The sequence below is a fragment of the Mytilus californianus genome, unplaced genomic scaffold (genome assembly GCF_021869535.1).
Source record: "Mytilus californianus isolate M0D057914Y unplaced genomic scaffold, xbMytCali1.0.p SCAF_8, whole genome shotgun sequence".
Classification (NCBI taxonomy): domain Eukaryota; kingdom Metazoa; phylum Mollusca; class Bivalvia; order Mytilida; family Mytilidae; genus Mytilus; species Mytilus californianus.
In genome coordinates, this window is record NW_026262734.1 from 112,318,295 (window position 1) to 112,343,315 (window position 25,021).

The 25,021-nt window shown below is 32.3% G+C and overlaps 1 long non-coding RNA gene across 1 annotated transcript in view; it reads right to left on the bottom strand.

The window, feature by feature from the left end:
• The window catches only part of LOC127710679 (uncharacterized), a 39,081-nt gene extending 15,195 nt beyond the window's left edge, over positions 1 to 23,886 (bottom strand). The window contains exon 1 of the long non-coding RNA XR_007986271.1: positions 23,738 to 23,886. This is a non-coding gene — a long non-coding RNA (uncharacterized LOC127710679). The remainder of the gene's footprint in view (positions 1 to 23,737) is intronic.
• Positions 23,887 to 25,021: the final 1,135 nt, after the last annotated feature.

Here is a 25,021-nt window from a genome sequence, read left to right on the forward strand (position 1 = left end):
GATGATGTTAAAACACCTTTATTAAAATATGTAATCTTTGTGTGTAGATTCTTGCACAAGTCAGTTGAAAGCAATGTTGGATAGTTGTGAATAGAAAAGTGTATATATACAGCTACTGTTTGAATATACATTTTAAAGCTCGACTATTTTATTTATTACTTGGGAATGTACATCATTTTTTCATAACCCTTTTTCAAATCCCAGTTTCTACAAACCGGATGTCTAATGCAAATTGCACAAACCAATCGCAATATAAATTAAAGCACTCAGTTTGCTTTATAATCTGGATGCATTTATCTTATCTATCATATCTTCATATTATCCAAATATTCTACAGGAAAACTTGGTGAATAATATCTTATTTTCAGAAGTTTTATGAATACCTGAACATACTCTCAAAAGAACCAATTTATATAAAAAGATATGTAGATATAAAAAGATACCAGGATTTAAATGTTGCACGCCAGACGCAAGTTAAGTCTACAAAGAATCATCAGTGACGCTCGAATAAAAAAAAGTTAAAAAGGCCAAATAAAGTACGAAGTTAAGTAATCTGTTCCTTGTGTAGAAAATCCTAAGCATTTCGAAAATGTCAAAGTTTATAAAATAGGACAGTGACTCAAAAAAGAAAACACAAAGAGAAACAGCTGGAGGTCATAAAACCGTAAGTAATGGTGACCGTGCTTGAAAGTCACATGTAAAGCTCTTACTGCCGTGTCCTGAATTTAGATAAGAAAAGCGAAAACTCGCATTCACGAGTGAAATTAATATTTATGCATGCACGTGGTATTTTTGCGCAAGAAATAGTAAACAGAAAGCATACGCACTGATACTCTGGATAAGAATACGCATTTGCGTCATCACATATATTAATCTAATGGTTGAATTCGGATGTCAAACTACCTACCTCAAGTGTTTTGACTCCGGATTCATTGACATTTTATCCGGAATTTTTGTGAACGCAAACCGAACGAATCAAGACGTGTAGGATGTAGCTGGTCAACACAACGAATACAATTTTCAAACTCGTACCATAGTACAAATATTTAGATACTATAAGGTTGAACTATTAAAACAAACAAACAAAAATAGAATTGAAATTTTATAATAAACATACATTCCTGTTAGTGATTTTTTTTCGAAAATTTAGAATATTATATCAATAAACACAAACGTCAAATATTTACGGATGGACATTTTATTTATCAAATCAATCTCTTTTTAAAGTCTAACATTCCACTATATGAATATATTGCTATAAAAAATATAAGCAGAGACTTATAAATCCATACTAAAACAGTATAAAATAATTAACATTATGATAGTAATTAAATTTTGTTATGGTTATTGTAAAATATTAATTACGTTTTTTGTGAGATGCAAGGATTTAAATTCCTTGTGAATTGAAACCATGCAAGTATTTTTTCATTCACGACCGTTTAAAATTTAGATATTTAGCTAACTTTGGGTACGCATCCCTGTTCATTGATGCTCATATAATTTTCATAAATGTAATAACTGTTTAAACCTGTGAGACATAATGCACGTATATATGACAATTTTAATTACATATTCTATTTATAACAATCCTTTCTAAAATTGTCCGTTTATAAATTTTGAAGTTATAAAGAAACTAAGGTTTCAACTCCATCAGGTAAAGATGGCTTTAGATGGATTTGGCTATTGTATAAGGTTATTTTTGGTCATATAGCTCTTCAATTTTTTCGGTTCTTATAAATCCTTGGCTTTCAAATATTTGGATTTTAGCATTCCTGATGAAGGTTAATCCAGAAAAGCGCTTCGGACGCATGAAATTTATATAACGTGTTGTTTTCATTTTTTTCAGTCTCAGTTTAAACTTAATAATGAATATTCTCTTAGTCTGGTAGTATCTATTAATGAAATTAGATATTTTTGACGGAAAAATCCTTTTGTTTGATAATCTTTCTGCTTTCCGACCACTGCGTTTCCGACCTAAGATAAATATTTTTAACAGAAATATCGTTTTCTTAATTTTCTTCATGCTTTCCGACATTTTGCCACGCTATGATTGAAATACAAAATATCAAAATGATAATCGTTCAAAATAATCAGTTTATTCTGGGACATATCATATATCAATAAACTATGCCCAGGTTTATTGTCACAATGCACAACAGCACGCTGTATTAAATACATGTACTACACACACAACGAGTACAGGGACCGTCTATATAATTGCGTTATCATTATACTTGATATTTAATAAACATTCACATTATTAAAAACACATATGTTTTGTCAAAAGGCAAATAGGTTCTAACATATAAATGATTTTTGACTGCAACCTAGTCTTTATTGTTTTACTTTCCAATCTACAAATAAACTTTGATTGTTGAAATATACAATGTCACGTGGTAGCCTATCCATAGAGGGACCTTATCAAAGACATAAATAACTACGTACCTGTATAAATGATGGCAAAATTTCGAGAACTTCCGAGGATATCGAATGGCCCATAGATACTTCTAAAACTCACCAATATATAAGCGGGGTTCACGCAAAAAATGAAACAATCCAATTGAGAAAACTAACGGCCTGCTTGTCTCAGAATTGGCAATGTCCATCTTGACACCTAGCTTAAACATGTGAACACTATATAGTTTTAAACCTAAGTGACTCTCAGTTTCATATTAGAAATGAGTATGAACTTACTTAGTTACACAGGAGGAATTCTCTAAAAAATCTACATACTTTAAACTTTTCCTTTATATGTTACCTGTAAAATGGCGCAAATGTAGTTTATATATTTTGGCGCAAATGAAATATAACCTTGTGGCGCAAATGAAATATAACCTTGTGGCGCAAATGAAATATAACCTTGTGGCGCAAATGAAAGATTGGATTTTGTAAAAATTGCAATTTTAACCAAATGCAATGCGCTCGTATAACTCTTTAGATAAAATGGGTTTTATATTACCCCCTTCCCTTTGCATTTTTGATCGTGTTACAATTTTAACCAAATGGAAGAAATAGTACAATGGAATCATGGAAATGGTTTACAAAGCAATCATTAGCGGTTTTCTTTACCTTTTTCTTTGTGAGTTTTCCCAAAATACCATACAGTTCCTTTAGAAAAAACATAAACTATACAATTTTCCTCATCATTCTTGTTTACTTTATTTAATTAGTTTACTCTAATGGTAACTGTTTCGTACTATTTTTAGTTGTAATATATAGTCTATAGCTGCCTTCTTTTCTGGTGCCAAAAGTTTAAAATATTTGCCAAATGATTTTGCCTTGAGCGTATGATCTTTGATTTCCCCGATTCAAATTTATATTCCGCAAAGGTTCAAGAAATTTGTTATCCCTTAAATGCTAATAATCCAGATCAAGAATTGAAAAATACTAAATGGGTATTTGAGAAAATTTACATATATTAAATAAAACGGATGGAAAGATAATGTGACTGGCAAAAATTTATATCTACAGTTGTAACTAGCTCAAACCGGGTCGATTAGTTGAGAGCGAATTTTCTTGAAATGACTTTCAGATAGAATTTTCAATTTCCCCTTTTCCATTAGACGTAATTACTTGTTAATTACTTATAAACTTTAGGAGATATCTTATAAACTATATAAGATATCGTATGAATTATATAAGATATCTTATAAGGTATATAAGATATCTTATTGATAAGATATCTTATAAACTATAAAAGATTTCTTATAAAAATTTATATGATATCTTATAAACTATATAAGATATCTTAAGTTATATAATATATAAGATACCTTGTATAATATATAAGATATATTTTATAGTGTATAAGATATCTTATATAGTTTATAAGATATCTCCTAAAGTTTATAAGATATCTTATCAATAAGATATCTTATCAATAAGATATCTTATATAATTCATACGATATCTTATATAGTTTATAAGTTATCTCATATAGTTTATAAGATATCTTATATAATTTATAAGATATCTTATAAAGAAAATTATATGAGATATCTTATAAACTATATAAGATATCTTATAAACTATATAAGATATCTTATAAACTATATAAGATATCTTATAAACTATATAAGATATCTTATAAACTATATAAGATATCTTATAAACTATATACGATATATCATAAACTATATAACATATCTCATAAACTATATAAGATATCTCATGAATAATTATACAAGATATCTTATAAATTATATAAGATATCTTATAAAGGTTATGAGATATCTTGAAGTTAGAATAAATAGTAAAACGGCTTGCCATAAGTATGTCTATTGTATAAAGGATGATGGGAAAAACTGTGATTGGGAAATGAAAATACAAAATAAGTTATTTGAAAGTATATTTTAACACAATTTTTTTTTTTAGTTTAACTTGTTAATGTAAAATCACAGGATCACAGTCCAAAAAGTGTAATTAAAGCAACTGAATCCATAATATTGATTACTGAAGGCGATTCATTTTAACTATAAATGCGATCATTTTTGGAGATGCAATGCAATGCATTTTCATTGTTATTTTATATGATAATTCGACATGCAACAACTGAAAATAGTCTTTTAATGACTTTAATATTGATGATATTTACAATTTGAAATGCAAGCTAGTCGTAGATGCTTACTTGAATATACACGGGTAAAACCAAAGTAAGGTTTGGTTGTCTTGCTAGCTTTGTTTGTATAAATATTTGCTATATCTTAACTACAATGTTTAAGCAAACATTTATACAAACAAAGCTAGCAAGCCAATCACACCTTTAAACTTCAAGCATAAGGAAAATAGCTCTAATGGCGTTTTATTAGTATGTGATGTAGATTAAGACTGAAACCGAAAACTTTGTTTTTTAGGTGACGTTGATTAGCTTAACTGTCCAAGATATATGTATTTTTAAAACGACTTCAATGATGGTGTGTCTGTTTTAAGTTATATCGATTATGCGGTATGGTTTTTGTTCATTTTTGAAGACCATATGGTGACCTATAGTTGTTAACTTCTATGTGATTTGATCTCAGGTGGAGAATTATCTCATTGACAGTTATACCACATCTCCTTATTTTCATATTGTCAACATAAACTACTCATATAGTTAAATATTATAAGATAACAGTAACAGTATTTGAGATACATATAATCTGGGACTGTTATACTAGTACATTGTATTATAATAGTCCTAGATATAATCGTTAAAATCATTTATTAGTCAAAGTGAGAATAAAGACGATTTTTTTAAAGACCTGACTACCCATGAGGGTCTTGCACGATCGGAAATTGTTAAAAGAAATAAAAATAAAATTATTGAGCATCGATTTGTATCAATGAAATCGTATAAAAACATGTAGTTCATGTCTAAATAACTTCTAAAATCAGTCACTGTCTAATGATACATGTATGCATAAAAATAAAATTTCAGATTTTTTAACAGTATATTGTAAAAAAAAAAAATAGAAGTTAAAAATCGCATTGCATATAAATTTGATAACACATGATACAATCTAACAAAATTAGTCAAAAAATTCAATTAAATTAGATTTTGAAATAAGAATCAGTTCTTTGAATTGCATATCTGTAAACTAAATCATTTTTACTGTAAAAAATTACTTCCGCTTACCTAGAGCCGTAACAGTAGCCACTGCCTATAAAAAAATATTAAAAGATTTATAAATGTTTGTTTGTTAAAATATTCAAGACATTAATATAATGTATTGCTATCTATTTCAGTATTAAAAAAGTAGCATATAAATTGTTCGATGTATATTTATTCAGAATTGGGGTCATTGGAGATCTTTTTTTCTATCACATTTCGAGAGGAGTTTAAACATATTTTTTGGTATAAAATAGCTAGATTAGATATTAATGTATGCTATACATACATTAAAACAGAAATGAAAACCTCACGTTTTATCGTTCTATTGCATCATATGAAATAATCTAGTTTAAAGTTTTAAGCTTTCGTCCTTTGAGATTATCACAAACTTTGAAAAAACAGCAGCCCAGTTAACAGTTTTATAATCCCCTTTCCTCTCCGTTTCTCAGCTTGAAAGACAGATTTGGTCAAATAATATACATTCTTTTCTTTGTTACTAATTGAATCTTATTGAAACTACGTAGCTGCAGAGTCATTTAGCAATTAACTGTCTATAAGCTGTAAGAAAAAAAAAATTGTCATTCAATATTCAAAAACTAATCTGTCAAGTAGCCAGTTGAAACATCGCAGCGGATATAGATTCGTATCAATGTCCAATCTCATAAAATTACTTCAAATTGTGAAATTGTTCGATTAATTGTTTTCCAATTGAACATGTGATATGGTTTTATTACTTCTTCGACTGTGTGAATTCGTGTCGTTAGTTCAATATGGTGAATCCTTTTCCATACTAATGCAAATTTGTAGATAATAATTGCTTATCTTTTCTATATTTTAAAAAGTGTCTTTTGTTTACAATGCATCATTTCATTCCCGTTACTGATGCTTACTTTTTTCTATTTATTTGAATTAAACATCATATTCAATGTTTATTTGACTTACTTTTTTAATTGATTTATCATGCTTTTATTTATACTCTCTATACAATCCCCCCTCCCCCCCCCCCCAAAAAAAAAGAAGTTAAAAAAAGAACTGTTGTAACCACAACGGTTTTATACACTAGCAAATAAACTATCAAATTTATAAAAAAAAATACATGGTATTCATCTTTAAAAAAATGCTTCAATGCAAATTACGCACTGCTAACGAAACAGTGGCAGGAAATATTCAAACGAATGGATACATTTGGGACATTTTTTCATTGACTACTATCACCCCGTATAACCTCGATACAAATGAATCCGGACGTTGACGCGGTCGGATCGAACACACCGTGTACCACTGAGTTCAGACAGTAAAGAATTTACAATTTTAAGAAAGTCCAATATTTATTCTTCGGATATTTTGCTCGAAAATTCTTTGCCGTACTCCTCATTACTTACTGCAAGGTATTTCAAATATGTGATGTTTTTATAGGGAAATATTAAATAACGCAAGACCAGTGGCTGATTCAGGGGGGGGGGGGGGATTCCGTGGGTTGGAACCCCCCCCCTTTTTTTTGACGATCAATGCATTTGAATGGGGACACATAGTTGGAACCCCGCCCCCCCCCCTTTATCCTGGGTTGGGAACCCCCCTTTTAAAAATGGCTGGATCCGCCCCTGACGACCATGCCACTGATAAAAGCATGCTTTTAAGTTTCTCGTGCCTCATATATTTTTAAAACATACATTTTCCAAAATATCATATTTAAAACTAACAAACTAATTAAGATCGTATGTTTATTTGTTACCTAGAAACAAAGATATGCATGTTTAAACGTGTCTTTGTTTTCATATTGTGTACGGTTCGTTATCGTTACACTGTTTTATACTGTTCGATTCGTTGCGACAATATTGTATTTGTTAAATGAACTTTGTACGTATCAAAGTATGCTTTCGTGTGTTTTTAACCTATATACCATAGCATGATGTCATGGTATATAGGTTAAAAACACATGAAAGCGCCATGCATAAAGCATAATACACTATCCGTTGTATTGTTGAAATACTCTTGGAGGTATTTTGTATGAAATTATTGTCTAATCAGAAGACTAATAACCCTAGATAACGCACACAAAAAATGAAGTTTTTTTGAAGTTATGCATTTTTAAGATCCAGTTGTAAAGTCTGTCGTCAAGTACTTTTAGTAAAAATTTGTAATACAAACCCACCTACTCTGTTGTTATGACTCATTAGAAAGGTATTTCACTTGACCCATATATTTCATTCTTTAGTACTGTGAATTTAAAATTTTATCAAATCAACCTGTAGCTTAAATATATAAAAATAATAGAATCTGAAGCGAGATGATGTAGCAAATATTTTTGCTACAAACGTTTTCAAGACATAACAGTTATAATAACTCAAACATGCCCAAACATAAAAAGATGCAATCGACTTTCTCTTTTTAATGCAACTATTTAATAATTGTCCATTTTTGGGGATTTTTTCCCAAACAACTATCGCCGGGGGCAGAGATGCAAATTAATGCTTTGGAAAGATGAATCTATTATCTATTTATGGAATTTTTTTTCGGCGGAATTTATGCTTATGCACAAAAAAGATCCACTTGGATTTGAACCTACCATAATCGCATGTTTTATGAAAATTTGTCTATAATTTAAAAGTTTACAAATATCTCGAAGCTCCATACTATGATTTAAGTCAAAACATGTATATAAGATGCAAATAATTCTAAATTATGCACTTTTATTAAACTTTTAAAGCCCATAGAAACAGACGTAAACAATTCAAATATACCAATTTGGCTTTTTTCTCCTTCTCTAACAAAGAGTTCCATTTCTTTTGTTTGATTTCAATTGGGTTTCCGCCTGGTCAGCAATTAAATACAACCAATCAGGCAGGATTCTACTTCGTCAAAATTATCTCCCCATTACGCCAGTCAATTTTTACAATCGTAAAAATGGCAGCCATTGTACGGATGACGCGCTGTCAATTTAGCTCTTGATAATCGATAAATTTATCCACATAGCACCATTACGATCCTTGTATGCCAGTTCTATTTTATAAGACAAATGTATCTACTAGCTATTGAGCATCATTTTATGTACTTTTCTGCATTCAATCTACTTAAAACTATTGTCTGATCGGTTGTCAGGTGGAATTTTCGAAAGTTTAAAAACATTTAAAAAAATTCTAATTAAATATTTCGTGGAAGGCAGACTAAAACATTTCAGAGATTGAAGACCAATAACCGTAGAAAACACACACATAAAATGAAGTTTTTTTGAAGTTATGCATTTTTAAGATCCAGTTGAAAAGTCCATCGTCAAGTACTTTTAGTAAAAAATTGTTATTCGAACACACCTACTCTGTTTTTATGACTCATTAGAAAGGTATTTCACTTGACCCATATATTTTATTTTTTATTACTGGGAATTTTTAATGTTATTTAATCAATGTGTAGCCTAAATATATAAAAATAATAGAATCTGAAGCGAAATGATTTTTCAAATATTTTTACTTTATACGTTTTTTCAAGAAAGAATAGTCAACTCAAAAAGCCCGAAATTGAAAAGGTGCACCCGACTTTCTTTTTTTCGATGCAATTATTGCCCATTTTGGGTTTTTTTCCCCAAAAAAATCTATCGCCAGAGGTAGAGATGCAAATAAATGCTTTAGAAAGATCAATCTATTATCTTTCTGTGGAATTTTTTTGACAGAATTTATGCTTATGCACAAAATAGATCCACTTCGTTTTGAACCTGCCAAAATCGACTGTTTAATTAAAATTTGTCTATGATATAAAACTTTAGGGAGCAACCATTCAACTTCAAAAGGGGGGGGTTATGGTTTTTTACATCGCGATGACCGTGAGGGCATTCCGGTGTATTGCTATCGCCTAGATTTCCATTACGTAACTTTCGTTTTGGGTTTGTAACCGATCTATAAACATGATAAATACGCAGACATTCAGGAGTGCAAAAGTAACATTCCTTATCGTTTGTTATAAATACATCTCTTAAATGAATACTGATAAAAATATTTTTGTTTAGAACATAAATTAATAATATGAAAATGTTTTGTCTTTAGATATATATATATAAGTAAAAAATCATTGATAATATCTATGCACACGTACCGAAAAATTGTGTTAACGCATGCGGAAGAATATCTCAAGAATGTTTTGCGGCAATCCCCGCAAGGACTGGTAACTCTGCATGGAAGTTTATTTTTTGCGGGAAAATATGAATGCCTACTCATATCCGATCTTTTAGAAAAATCGAATTTTTACAGAAGAGTGTCCACCATGCACTTGCACTGAACTATTATTAGAATAGTAGAATAGAATGATGTACAAATGGATGAAAATTATATATACATGTAACTGTTATTTTAAGGAATCATTATGACTGTAATATTTTTTCTGTCTATGAAGAAATAACCTAAAAAATGTGGTGCACACTGAATAACCCGCGTAGCTTGTTATTTATAAGTGTGCACCACAGTTTTTAGGTTATTTCGAATAGACAGAAAAAATATTACAGTCATTCCTTATAATTTGATTCTAAATTCCATTTTTAAGGAGTAAATTATGAAAAAAAACGTTGGTGACGTCACGGTCACATGACAAAGTTATGTCTATGAGCTGATAGACAAAACACTTTAAGCCAATCAGAAGACGTGTTACATCCAAAATTAAATTATATTAATATGATATATAACAACAAACCAGTGTATACTGATTTGTATCACTACAATATAATAGTTATTACGGTGAGGTTGAATTTTCCTGTCATTTATTCATCATCCACGCACGAACCTGTCTCAGAAAAAAAATATCTCTGTACATTAACCTCAGTTTCAGGTATAGAGATGTGATTTTTTTCTGAGACAAGTGCTTTTGACCATCCACAAGAACTTGCGGTCATCCGATGGTCAGTACTTCAGTACTTTGATTTACTTAGTCAGAAATAAATTTATTTAGTTTTTCGACGAGATGAATCAGATTATTTTTTTCAAAATTTAACACTATAAGATATGGGGGGAATTTGCATTCAGAATAATTTATCAAATTGGGGATCAGAATAATTTTTTTTTTAAATCTGGTTATTATAAGCATCATAAAATATTTACCCACCCATATGAATTTTATTCAAATTTTGATTTCTTATGTGTTTTAAACTCTTTTCTTCATGAAAAAAAACCACAAAAACAGCTTCAATCTGAAGTACCCACGACTCTTAATAGCCTAACATTATAATGGGCTTTGTTCTCTAGGAGGTGGATATCAAGAACCCCGACAAATTCAGTATTTCTTGATTTTTGTTAGCCGAACTTGTTTAGTCCGAGTGAACTATCATTCAAAAATAAAGTGTGGTTGTATTTGTGGTGAAATACAAATTCAATGTTACAAAAGTTAGAAACTACAAGCATTTAGAAACACAAAAATTGACTTTCCAAACATTTGCCATTTTTAAAGTTGTCAGCAAGATAAGAATGTTATCATTTAAATAGGAAGCTCAAGTTCCTGCATATTTTTTTAAATTCAAAAATAGGACAGAAATGACTAAGTGGACTGACTGATGCACGTGCAATATGATTAATTGTTCTTTTCCTAGCGTCATACGGCAAATATGTCATGCATGTACATTATTAATTAACAATACATACAATATGTAGGTCCTATGATAAAGGTTGATCGGGATGAGCTGGGAACAGTATATCTAATGTCAATATATATGTTCCTGGGATGAGATGGTGGTGGTGGTTGGAGCGGATTAAAACTGGCATTGTAAGATAAAATTAAGCCTTGCAAAATGCTACCTGTGGGCCCCTCAAAGAGTTGTTGCAATGGTTCATAACGTGCAGACGGCATGGCACTCTATACACGAGGCATCGGAGTGAACGTTCAAAATCTGACCGGCGTTTTCAAAGTTCGTATTGGTGAAAATTTTCTGGAGCCCTCTTTGTCAATGACACCGGTACGTAATGGTTAATTGTTGGTTGCTTAACGTCCACATGAGCACAAATTAACAATGTATACACTAGGTAGGTTCTGTAATGGTGGCTGTCCAGAATTATGCACACTTATGAGAACTCATGAGCTCGTACATCCTCTCGATACTGTTTACTTATTATTTTGGCATTGCACAAGTTCTAGCGTTGCTATGACGTCTTTTCTAAATCCATTGGACATATACTGATTGATACTTTAGTCTTGAACATTATTGACCTATTAGTTGTAATTGGCTCCGAAATAACTATCAGTAACTACAAGTTCTCTTATTTCGGTTCTTCATGTGTATTGTTTTATATTAGATGTTTTTGTGCCTCGTTTCGAACTTTGAGTCAAACCAATTGCAACTGATTTGTGCAGTTTTTTAAAGGCAGTGCTTTAATGCCTTTTTTAGTTGCCGGGTTAATCCTTCCTTCCGCGATATCCAACTTATCTACGTGGGGGGTCATTAGGCTCCAAGTAGATCCGGAAATGTTGAATTCTCTCCTCTTCTTATTGTGATATAAAATGTTTTTTGTTTCATTTCATTTACATTGGGAAATAGAGAAACGATCATTGTGTTTTGTTAGTTTTAAAAACTTTTGATATATTTGTATTTTGCATTATAAGCAGTCAACCGATTGACAAACTAGAATTATTTGAATTCCGTGTGGAAAGAGCTCGGGTTAATTTCGAGTGTTATCTGCAATCTAGATGTTTATAAATCATTTCAGTCGTTGATATAATAATTAAGAGTCGACTGAACATTAATTATATTATACAATTTAAAGCGCATTTCTGTTTATGCACGTGAACCCGTCTAACGTTATTGTTATTTCGCAGTTATATAAAGTAGCAAATTATCGTTCCTGAATAGGTGGCGCCGTGGTAGCCGATCCTGTTCCTCAACTTCCGGTTTCTGCACTGTGCAACTATTTCAGTTACATTTTAAATTAACGATGCCAAGTACTTGTTGTTGTGTACCTGGATGTCATTTAAGAGAAGGACATGCATTTCCAAATGACTTAAAAAGAAGGAAAAGTTGGATCAACGCCATGGCCCAAACGCAGATTGGACGAGAACACGATTTCATCGTGGAGTCCATCTCAATCAGCGGTTGTTTGCAAGGCACATTTTACTGAAAAAGACTACGTGCAGGAAACTATTCATGGTAAAACTCTATTTTCTTTTTGAAATATATAGTTATATATGTAATCGCCATGCGAATAAACCAAAGCCTGTTTACAACCGCAATTATCGTTTTAGAATAAAAGGGGGTGGTTAATTCAAGACGTCATAATTTTTTGGATTACGATTCAATGTGATCTGTTTGAGATTTTTTGGTGATTGCTACAGTTATAATGATTTCTTACAAGAGGTATATCATACTGAGAATTATTTTAGCACTAATTATGCTAATGTAGTAATGACAGGAATGCATAAGCTATGCCTCATAGACTTTCTTGAAAAATATCAATGACAATGTTAACAGTAACAAAACAATGACATGCTCTCATCAATATTATAGTTATTTAGGTACAAACAATGTACGTTTGTTGCATAAGTCTCTCATTGTTTGTCCTTTGGATTTACATAACATACATTGAATCAGGCAAACATAGTTTTATCCAGATTGTAATGAATAAATCTAGTTAATATTTCGCCAGGTAATACAAAGTATACATTGCTAATGGAAGTTCATTTAATTATCAAAAAACTAATGTTATATAACCTTTTTCAGGGCGCAAACCCACCATACAGAGACCTAAGTCTACTGCCATTCCCAGCCTATTTTCCTGGACCAAGCAAGAGACTGAATCGTCCACAAAAAGAAAAATCAGGGCAGTTTCCCGTGAAAAAAAAAGAACTAAACTTGATGAATATTGTAGTAGAAATCTAGAGGAAAGTTTTGATTGTAAAGTTGGTTTTCCTGAAGAAGTCATTCATACTGCAGAAAGGATTTATGACTGTCCACCACCAACTGCTGAGCTAATGTTGAGCTTCAAAGATGGAATTACGCAAACACCATCAATGTCTATGTTTTCAGCAGAGAATTTTGAAATGAAGACACGTGACACAGCCATGCATTTTTATACCAGTTTAGAGTTGTATACTAAATTTTTATTTGTTTTGACCACACTTGGTCCAACAGCACATTGTTTGAGATACATATATTTTCAAATTGATAGGGTGTCAGTTGAAAATCAGTTTTTTTATGACTTTGATGAAATTGAGGCATTATACAACCAACTTTGAACTTTCTAGATTCTAGATTGAATCTAGTGTTAAGAATATTGTGTATATACATGGATTGTTTTTATGCCTAAACAGTGGTGTGAGGCTAACACTTGGCCATCTAGTGGTTTAGTTTTCGCCATCCAACTTTAAATTAAAGTTTCCTACGACTTGGATTATTATTGACAGCACAGAATATCCCGTGATAAAACTAAAGCTCCTAGAGCTCAGGCAACCTTTTCATTATATAAAAACAGAAACACTGAAAATACTTGTATGTTCGACGCCTGGTGGTTTAGTCAACTATGTCTCTACTGCATATGTTGGTTCTACCAGTGACTATGAAATAGTTGAAAGATGTAGAATACAAAATGTAGTTCAGTTATGTGATCCAGGTGACAGTGTGATGGCAGACAAAGGTTTAAATGTGCAAGATTTGTTTGCTAACTTTTTTCAAAAAAAGAAACAGAATTAGTTCCAAAACTCTTATACGGGATAGAAAAGTCTCCAATTAACATGTGCACATAGAGCGAATTATTGGACTTGGCAAAACATACAAAATTCTAACAAATCCTATGAATGGAACTGAAACAAAACTTTCATCTGAAATAACATTTAGCTGTTTTATGTTGTGTAATTTTAAAACTTGTATTGTGCCAAAGGATGCAGAAATAAAAGTGACGCAATGAATTTTGTTCTGATATATATATATTTATAATTACATGCACATGTAAATTGTAATGCATATAAAAATAAGGAGATGTGGTATGATATTCAGTGAGTTTATCGAACTAAAGTGCATAAGAAATGGGTTTAAGCAGTTACAGGTGATACTGTCACCGTACAATCTCCAACAATGAGAAAAACTTGTACCGTGTAAAAAATTTCAGAGATCTTACCACTAAGTTTTGTTGTCTCACCTTGACTTTGGTGAATTGTTTATATCTGTTGATGTAAATATAAAAAAGAAGATGTGGTATGATTGCCAATGAGATAACTCTCACAAGAGACCAAATGACACAGAAATTAACAGCTATAGGTCACAGTATGGCCTTCAACAATGAGCAAAGCCCATACCGCATAGTCAGCTATAAAAGGCCCGAAATGACAATGTAAAACAATTCAAACAAGAAAACTAACGGCCTAATTTATGTACAAAAAATGAACGAATATAACAAATATGCAACACATAAACAAACGACAACCACTGAATTACAGGCTCCTGACTTGGGACAGGCACATACATGTACATACAGAATGTGTCAGGGTTAAACATGTTAGCGGGATCCCAACCTTCCCCCTAACCTGGGACAGTGGTGTAACAGTACAATATAAGAACGAACTATAAAAATCACTTGAAAGAGGCTTAACTCATCAGATGGATAAATACAAATACAAGTGGATGTGGTCGGGTAGTTGTACATCCAAACAAGAAAAAGACAGAAAGTACAGATCTGAGAGTACTTGCAGTTACTGACAGCTAGTTCAAAGCCACTAACAACTGATATAAAAATCTTGCATCTAAGACTAAATTATCAATCCGTAAGCTCCCTTTAGAATTTTATAAACTTTAGATTTTACATTTCTGAGTTATGGTGTTTTATGGGGATTTTCCAGTTTTTGTCGAGCCTGCGACTTTTGTCGCAGAAAGCTCGACAAAGGGATAGTGATGTGGCGGCGGCGGCGCTAGCTTACTTCTTAAAAGCTTTATATTTTAGAAGGTGGAAGACCTGGATGCTTCATACTTTGTATATGGATTCCTCATGTTACGAAGTTTCCGTCAGCCACATGTCCAATGTCCTTGACCTCATTTTCATAGTTCAGTGACTACTTGAAAAAAAAGTTAACATTTTTTGTAATGTTAAATTCTCTCTTATTATAAGTAGTAGGATAACTATGTTTGGTATGTGCGACCTTGCAAGGTCCTCATGCCCGTCAGACAGTTTTCACTTGACCTCGACCTCATTTCATGGATCAGTGAACAAGGTTAAGTTTTGGTGGTCAAGTCCATATCTCATATACTATAAGCAATAGGTCAAGTATATTCGGTGTATGGAAGGACTGTAAAGTGTACATGTCCAACTGGCAGGTGTCATATGACCTTGACCTCATTTTCATGGTTCAGTAGTTATAGTTAAGTTTTTGTGTTTTGGTCTGTTTTTCTTATACTGTATGCAATAGGTCTACTATATTTTGTGTATGGAATGATTGTAAGATGTACATGTCTAGCTGGCAGGTGTCATTTGACCGTGACCTCATTTTCATGGTTCAGTGGTCAAAGTTAAGATTTTGAGTTTTGGTCTTTTTTTCTAATACTATATGCAATAGGTCAACTATATTTGGTGTATGGAAATATTTTATGATCTTTATGTCAGTCGCGCAGGTTTTATTTGACCTTGACATCATTTTCACAGTTCATTGCTCTGTTAAGTTTTTATACGCCCGTTTACGGGGCGTATTATGGTATACCGTTGTCCGTCTGTCAGTCCGTCGTCAACATGTCGGACATTAACTCAAAAATGCTTTTACCAATTTGCATAAAACTTTGGTGAATTGTTTATATCTATTGACGTGAGCTCCCTTTCATTTTTTATAAAATTTAGATTTTACGTTTCCGAGTTATGGGGTTTTATTCATTAAAAAAAGGGGGATTTTCCAGTTTTCGGACAATAAGTCAAGAATGCTTTCACCAACTTGCAAGAAATTGTGGTGAATTGTTTATATCTATTGACATGAGCTCCCTTTCGATTTTTATAAATTTTAGATTTTACGTTTCCGAGTTACAGGGTTTTATTCATAAAAAAGGGGGGATTTTCCAGTTTTCTGACAAAAACTCTAAAATGCTTACAGCAATTCTTATGAAACTTTGGTGAATTGTTTGTATGTATTGATGTAAGCTACCTTTAGAATTTTATAAATTTTACATTTTACATTTCTGAGTTATGGGGTTTTATTCATTAAAAAAAGGGGTGATTTTCCAGTTTTCGAACAATAACTCAAATATGCTGTCACCAATTCTCATGAAACTTTGGTGAATTGTTTATATCTATTGCTGTAAGCTCCCTTTTTATTTTCATAAATTTCTAATATGACATTGAGAATTAATTGAACTTTATTTGTTTATAGTCTGACAACAGGTTTACTAAGTATTGCACAACAGCAAGAAATCTTTAATTGCATATTCAATTCATATAACCAATTTCAAGATCTTTGACTACATTTATTCAGAAACCTATAATATGTCAAATATTTAATTACAATCCAAATTCAGACCTGAATCAAGCTTGAATATTGTGTCCATTTTTGCCCCAACTGTTCAGGGTTGGACCTATGCTGGCGTTTTTATACGACCGCAAATTAAAAATTTTTTGGTCGTATATTGGTATGACGTTGGCGTCGTCGTCGTCCGGCGTTGTCCGAAGACACATTGGTTTTCGCACTTTAACTTTAGTTTAAGTGAATGGATCTCCATGAAATTTTACCATAAGGTTCAATACCACGAAAGGAAGGTTGGGATTGATTTTGGGGGTTATGGTACCAACAGTTAAGGAATTAGGGGCCAAAAAAAAAGTATTTTTGTAACTTCCAGACAATAACTTGTGTGTAAGTGTATGGATCTCTCTGACATTGTACCACAAGGTTCCATATCACAAAGGGAAGGCTGTAATTGATTTTGGAGGTATTTGCCTCAAAATTTTAGGAATTAGGGGCAAAAAACAAGCATTTTTCTAGTTTCATGACAATAACTTGTGTGTAAGTGTTTGGATATTTCTGAAATTGTACTTCAAGGTTCCATATCACAAAGGGAAAGCTGGAATTGAGTTTGGGGGTAATTGCCCGAAACGTTTAGGAATTGGGGGCCAAAAATAAGCATTTTTCTAGTTTCCAGACAAGAACTTGTGTTCAAGTGTATGGATCTCTCTGAAATTGTACTGCAAGGTACCATACCACAAAGGGAAGGCTGGGATTGAGTTTGGGGGTGATGAATCATAATGGGGTTCAAAAAATTTGGGGGGGGGGGGATTTTTTTTTTCCTTTTTTTCTTTTTTTCCTTTTTTTTTTCTTTTAAAATTTTCCATTTTAAGTTGGTTATTTCTGATTTATATTTAAAAGCAAATAATAATGATATGGTAGGAGATACACACCAAACAGGATGTGTAAATTATTATATAATAAGTATTGTGCAATAGCAAGAAATTTTCAATTGCACAGTATTGCACAATAGCAAGAAATCTTCAATTGCACAGTATTGCGCAATAGCAAGAAATCTTCAATTGCACAGTATTGCGCAATAGCAAGAAATATCCAATAGCACAATATTGAGCAATAGCAAGAAATTGTCAATTGTACAGTATTGCGCAATAGCAAGAAATATTCAATTGCACAGTATTGTGCAAAAGAAGATACTTCGTATAAATTGCTTATTTCTTGATCAATTTCAATGGGGTTTTATTCTTGAATTCTTGGGGTTCTTTAATATGCTGAATCTAACCGTGTATTAAGTTTTTGGATTTTGGGCCCCGTTTTTAAATTGGTCCACAGTGAGGTCCAAAGGGTCCAAAATTTAACTTTGTTTGATTTCATCAAAAATTGAATTATTGGGGTTCTTTGATATGCCGAATCTAACCGTGTATTTAGATTCTTAATTTTTGGTTCCGTTTTCAAATTGGTTTACATTAAGGTCCAAAAGGTCCAAAATTAAACTAAGTTTGATTTTAACAAAAATTGAATTTTTAGGGTTCTTTGATATGCTGAATCTAAACATGTATTTAGATTTTTGATTATGGGCCTAGTTTTCAAGTTGGTCCAAATCGGGGTCCAAAATTAAACTTTGTTTGATTTCAACAAAAATTGAATATATGGGGTTTTTTGATATGCTGAATCTAACCATGTATTTAGATTTTTGAGTTTTCGGCCCCGTTATCAACTTTGTCCACATTGAGGTCAAAAGGGTCCAAAATTAAACTTTGTTTGATTTCATCAAAAATTGAATTCTTGGGGTTCTTTGATATGCTGAATCTAACCATGTATTTAGATTTTGGATATTGGACCATAATAGGTGAATGTCCAATTTAAAATTTTCAAGTTCTTAGACCACATTCATTCTGTGTCAGAAACCTATGCTCTGTCAAATATTTAATCACAATCCAAATTCAGAGCTGTATCAAGCTTGAATGTTGTGTCCATACTTGTCCCAACTGTTCAGGGTTCGACCTCTGCGGTCGTATCAAGCTGCGCCCTGCGGAGCATTTTATTCTTAAACTATAAGCAATAGGTCAACTATATTTGTTGTATGGAAGAATTGTTAGCTGTACATGCCTGCCTGGCATGGTTCATCTGACCTTGACCTCATTTTCATGGTTCATTGGTCAATGTTTAGTTTTCTTGGTTAATGTTAAGTTTATGTGACAGTTGTAATAAAGCTTTATATTAAGGACTATCAACATAATATCAGTGATTAGTAAAGAAGGCGAGACATTTCAGCGTGTGCACTGTTGTTGGACAACAACTCAAAAATGCTTTAAGCAGTTCGCATGAAACTTGGGTGAATTATTTATAGCTATTGATGTAATCTCCCTATAGATTTTCATAAATTTCAAATATGACATTGAGAAGAAATTGAACTTTATTCTTTATAGTCTGGCAACAGATTTATTAAGTATTGCGCAACAGCACAGTTTATTGCACAACAGCAAGAAATCTTTAATTGAATATAAATTCAATTCATATAACCGATTTCAAGTTCTTTGACTACATTTATTCAGAAACTATAATATGTAAAATATTTAATTACAATCCAAATACAGACCTGTATCAAGCTTGAATATTGTGTCCATTTTTGCCCCAACTGTTCAGGGTTGGACCTCTGCGGTATATCCAGCTGCGCTCAGCGAATCAGTTTATTTCTTAATTAAGAACTCCTTTTTTCATTCATAAATTACTTTAAACTTGGAAATATAATTTTGCTTGGAGTTATAGTTTCTAAAAAGGTATTGTCATTGAAAGAGTTGACATGTTGCAATGTACATTTATTCTACATAGTTCTATGGTACCAAATCAAAAGTTTATATAAAAGAAAGAAGTCAAAGGTTTCCCATCACAGTTTAGTTACATACATTTTTTTTTGTACCTGAGGTCGTTGAATATAGATCATTATATAAATAAGGAGATGTGTTATGATTGCCAATGAAACAAATATCATCCATACTTACCAGTAACAAACCACATTTGCAGAGTTGAATAAAATACAGTTGATAACATTTACTTATTTCTAAAAAGAAAATGCCTAACTATTTTAAACAGTATTTGAATATCAATTATATGGTCATTTTTATAAACTTCCTGTTACAAAACTTTGAATTTTTCGAAAAACTAAGGATTTTCTTATCCAAGGAATAAATTACCTTAGCCGTATTTGGCACAATTTTTTGGAATTTTGGGTCCTCAATGCTCTTCAACTTTGTACTTGTTTGGCTTTATAACTATTTTGATCTGAGCGTCACTGATGAGTCTTATGTAGACGAAACGCGAGTCTGGCTTATTAAATTATAATCCTGGTACCTTTGATAACTAATTTGACTATAAACATAGATAAAAAAGGTACAAACTGGATATAATGCACAAGTTCATAAACAAGTGAGAACAAACGCCTTCATATAGTGCTCAGAATATGACATTCATAAAACTTGTTCAATATCATTAGAGAACTCTAAATCTTAAATACTGAAAGCCACCTTTGATAAGTACACTGTACTATGCAAGATAATGATATAACTGGACTAAAAATACACACAACCTGTAATTAACTGCCTTTACAGCGCTTTCGCGCTTTGATTTTTATCATGTTGTGAAGTTACACCAGTGTCCCAGGTTATGGTGAGGGTTGAGAGTTCACATGTATAACCCCGCCGCATTATTTATTTACCTCTCCTAAATTGTTTAGTTATACATTAGGCCGTTAGTTTTCTCATTTTTATTGTTTCACTTTTTTTTTATATCGGGGCCTTTTATAGCCGACTATACGATATAGGGTTTCTCATTGTTGAATGCCGTATGATGGACTATGATTGCTTACATCCACTTCATTTTAACTTTGGTGGATAGTTTTCTCATTGGCCATCACACCACATCTACATTTATACATATATATATATATATAAAGCAAACAGTTGGAATGTGATCTAATTCATTCGACATACAATATTCATCGAGATCCTATGGCTGCTTTCGTTTTTTAGCTAACTTTGACCAAAATCTGCATTTGAAAGGGCCTCAAATTGTGAAAAGTAAGAGTTATAGAACTTTTATTGGCTATTATATATTTCTTGAAACTTTTTTTTCATCTGGAATAACATTGAAATTCAGGCTAGTTCTTCATTTGAAAAATTGCCATCAGATGTGCGCTTTTCAATGTTGGCCTTGAAAGACTGATAATATTATTGTCTACTATTTCGACAAAGTTTACAAATAAAATTTACAATAAAACACAGAAAAAGGGTCGCTGATGCCATCTCGAATACCTTAAAAAGAAAGGGATTTGTGACGGTTTTTGTCAACGAATTGTACATTGATTATTTGTAAAAGAGCAACGAACATGACACACTCGTTGAAACGAACGGTACAGTAAGAGGAAACTTATTTAGTATGATATCGTGTTTATTCTATGTGTAAATGCAACATTTGAATGCACCTAGTAATTTAACTTGCAGTTATTTATTATTGCTTATAGTATTGCTACGCAAAAGTTTATGTAAGAAAAGATATTCAACATTATTTTCCTCATAAAGCGTACAAAATTGCACCATGTCTTTGCGTTTTGCGTCTAGCAGTTTCATCAAACGTTCTATACACAATCTGAAACATGCAACAACTGTATAATTGATTAGATAAACTACCATGTACATAGACACATTGAGAGATCCCCACATAAGTTCTAGAAAGGCATTCGAAATTGTTGTCATCCCAATTGTTGTCCTGATTATCGCTTCAAACGCATCAACGTTCGGATTCATTTGTATCGGGGTTATACGGGGTGACTATGGGCGTATGACATTTGCGCCGATTTTTAAAAAAATCGATCTTTCATTTGCGCAATTTTTTTTCTTTTCATTTGTACCGATTGTGTACAGGTAAATTTCATGTGAATGTTATTTTTTATTCATCATTCTAAACCTTTTCCGTTAGCCAGTTGTACATATATATATGTTGTGAATTGTCAGTTATAACATGTATATAAATGTTGTCCCCTCCAAATAGATTGTTTTCGGTTTGATCTTGCTCAAAACATAAGGAATAAAATCCAGTCTGTTTGGCCAAGCACAGAGTATAAAGACAAATCAAGTGACCCTGATAAATGGCTATTGTAAATTTTCGGGCTACCATCCCTTCCCCCAGATGAAATCGAGGACTGCTTCACGTTTGACATTATGTCTGACGCTCCTTCTAGTGATAAATGTCATGCATTCTTAGACTACGTATTAAGTACTTATATATATGCTCAACTTCGCGTTATCCACCTTATTTCTGGGCAGCTGCGCTCGTTGAAAACTGTAAGTGGACGAATAACGGTCCAGATTCTTTTCATTCTCAGTACAATGAACAGATCTATTTGCACCACCCTAACATATATGTCTTATGGATGTCATCAAGAAAATCCAGACCGTTACTAATGTCAACAGAACTTTTGAAATGCCCACGTCTGTACGCAAACCAGAGAAAGAAAAGATGGACGTCGTCAACAGTTGGCAATTACAACAAGTATAAAAGAGCTGAAATTACAAGGAAGGAATACATCAGATGTGTAGCATATAAATACTCGACAAGACCAGATTTATAATTCATTGTATTCCGTTCTTAAGGATTTGAAACCTGTGAATAGATTTTTGAACCATGATTTGAGTGGATGTAGCAGGGTGCTTTCATCTTATAAAACTACTTATCCTGCTTGAAATCCTAATTTTGCCGAAGTATGCATAAACGGTCAAAGCCCCCAACCCGTACTACGTCCGTATTACATGGGATCCCAAGAAAATAAATATATTCGATTGACTAATATGAATGTAATACCATTCTACTTTTTTCGTGTTCAATCTCGTTTTCTTGTTAATTATTGTGATTGTAGATTGTTGTCAGGGTGGATTTAGGCGGTTTTAGCTACTTTAACCACAAAATATTTCTCGCCACGCTTCGCTTGCCGAGATATCTACATTGCACCTACTCAAGAAGAATATTTCGATAATGTTACTTCAACCAGCCTCCCCCCCCCCTTTCCAACCTAAAATCCAGAATCCGCCTCTGTTCTACCGTTTTGATATTTAAAATCCTGGATATTTTAAGCAAATAAAGACACATTTATGTCATGTTTGATTTAGGTTTACATAGAAAGATAGTTTCTATGAAATAGAAACTTTTATTAAAACGTTAATTACTAGCATGACTATTTTTTTGATATAATAATGTTCAAGTAAAATTTCTGTAATCAAACTAAATTATATTCAATTCAGTCTTTTTTTTTGTGTTTTTGTTGGGTTTTTTTCTCGCCCAATTAAATAATTAAATGTTTCCCTCAATTGTTTTGATCGTTGCGTATATATAATTTGTTTTAGATAGTAACTATAATTTGTTTTTACAGATATAATATAATTGCGAACTATCAAGATTGTGGTAGGCGAGATAACTCGACGTATAAACACGATGTTAAATGTATTTATAGTAGCAAATCATTAATTTCTTTATTGAATAGAGTTGGTCACGGACCAATCAAATAATGTTTTATTGAACGTGCCAGTCGTGGACGTACTATCCGTTGACTGTCCTGATCGGAGATGATTAGGCTGTTGACCACTGTTGATAAACTCCAAGGTTCCTGCTTTTCTGAGCAGAACAAAACACGAGACATTCTCGTCTCTAATATAAACAATAGTTAACTCATTTCTTCTTGCAGGTTACTTAATCAGCTGTTTATCTGTTTACCATGTTTAAACTGGTCCGCCATTCCATCGTAGTGCAGGAGGCTCAGTGCAGCGATAAATAAACACAACAGGGGTCCAGTTTATTTACGGGTAACGTCTGTAAACCAAGAACAATGATAAAACATTGTCGACAGTCCCTCAATTCTGTACACTTTTCTTATCTTCATACTAAAGAGCTCCAAAAGTAGGCGTGCATAGTTGCACTGGGCGTGTCTAAAAACCGACCCTCGGTGGTTAACGTCTCTCGCTGGTTAACTTTAAGTGCCGATGCAAGTTTACGAATGCTTTAATAGCAGACTTGTTTCTATTCAACCGAATTTATTATACATGTAAAAAGAGTCTAGTTATACTATCAGATAGTGCTTGTTTTATTTATTGTCTGGTAATTGTTAAATTTCTTGCAATAATTGTTCTTTTTAGACAAATAACTATATTAAACAGGCATAGGGAGAGGTTTATGTACATTTTCTCATAAATTCAAATTGTTCAAAGCAAACTCGAGTTATTGTACGATTTATATAGGAAAGAGTGAAGACCAGTCATAGTGATAACTATAAGTCACTGCATGCCATTCATTTAAGTGCAATTTTTCAGTATATGGATACAAAATAAAATTTTCTATAATTTAATAATTCTTGTTGCTGAGTAGTTTGTCTCTATCAGCATCGGAAAGTATGGCAAAACGATCATTTGAGTTGTCTGTATCGACAGGTATGAATATTTGAGACGCAACCATCTGGATTTTTAGTCTCCCGTTATAAATCTCGCAGCTTGTCGCTGTAGTCTTTCCAAGCTAATTGATGTTCGTAGATGTGTAGGGGTCCCATACTATTAATCCATACTCCATTGTTGACCTGACCAGTGAAATATATGCTGTTGTCTTGCATTCTGGTGGGCAATATCTCAAATTCCTTCTCAGGAAGCCTAGTGTTGAGTTTGCTTTTTTCGCTACGTTGGTAATATGGGTAGTCCATTTTAGGTCCTCTGAAGTTTGTAGGCCCAATTATGGGTTATGTTGAACTTGTAAAATATGTCCGTTTAAACTATAGAACTTTTAGCTCTTGTTTTTATTATTAGAATGTAGCATTTCTTTGCGTTGTAAAGTTAAGTAAAAACAGCTTTTTATGGATTGTAGTAAATATTGTTTTTATGAGATATTCAATGAACCACTTAACAAATATTCATGATATTTGAGTAAACAATACAAATTATGTTTTATCAGCAGAGACACATAGAGTCCACCATTGCATCAATTGTGTTTTTAACAGGCAACTTGAGTTTATTG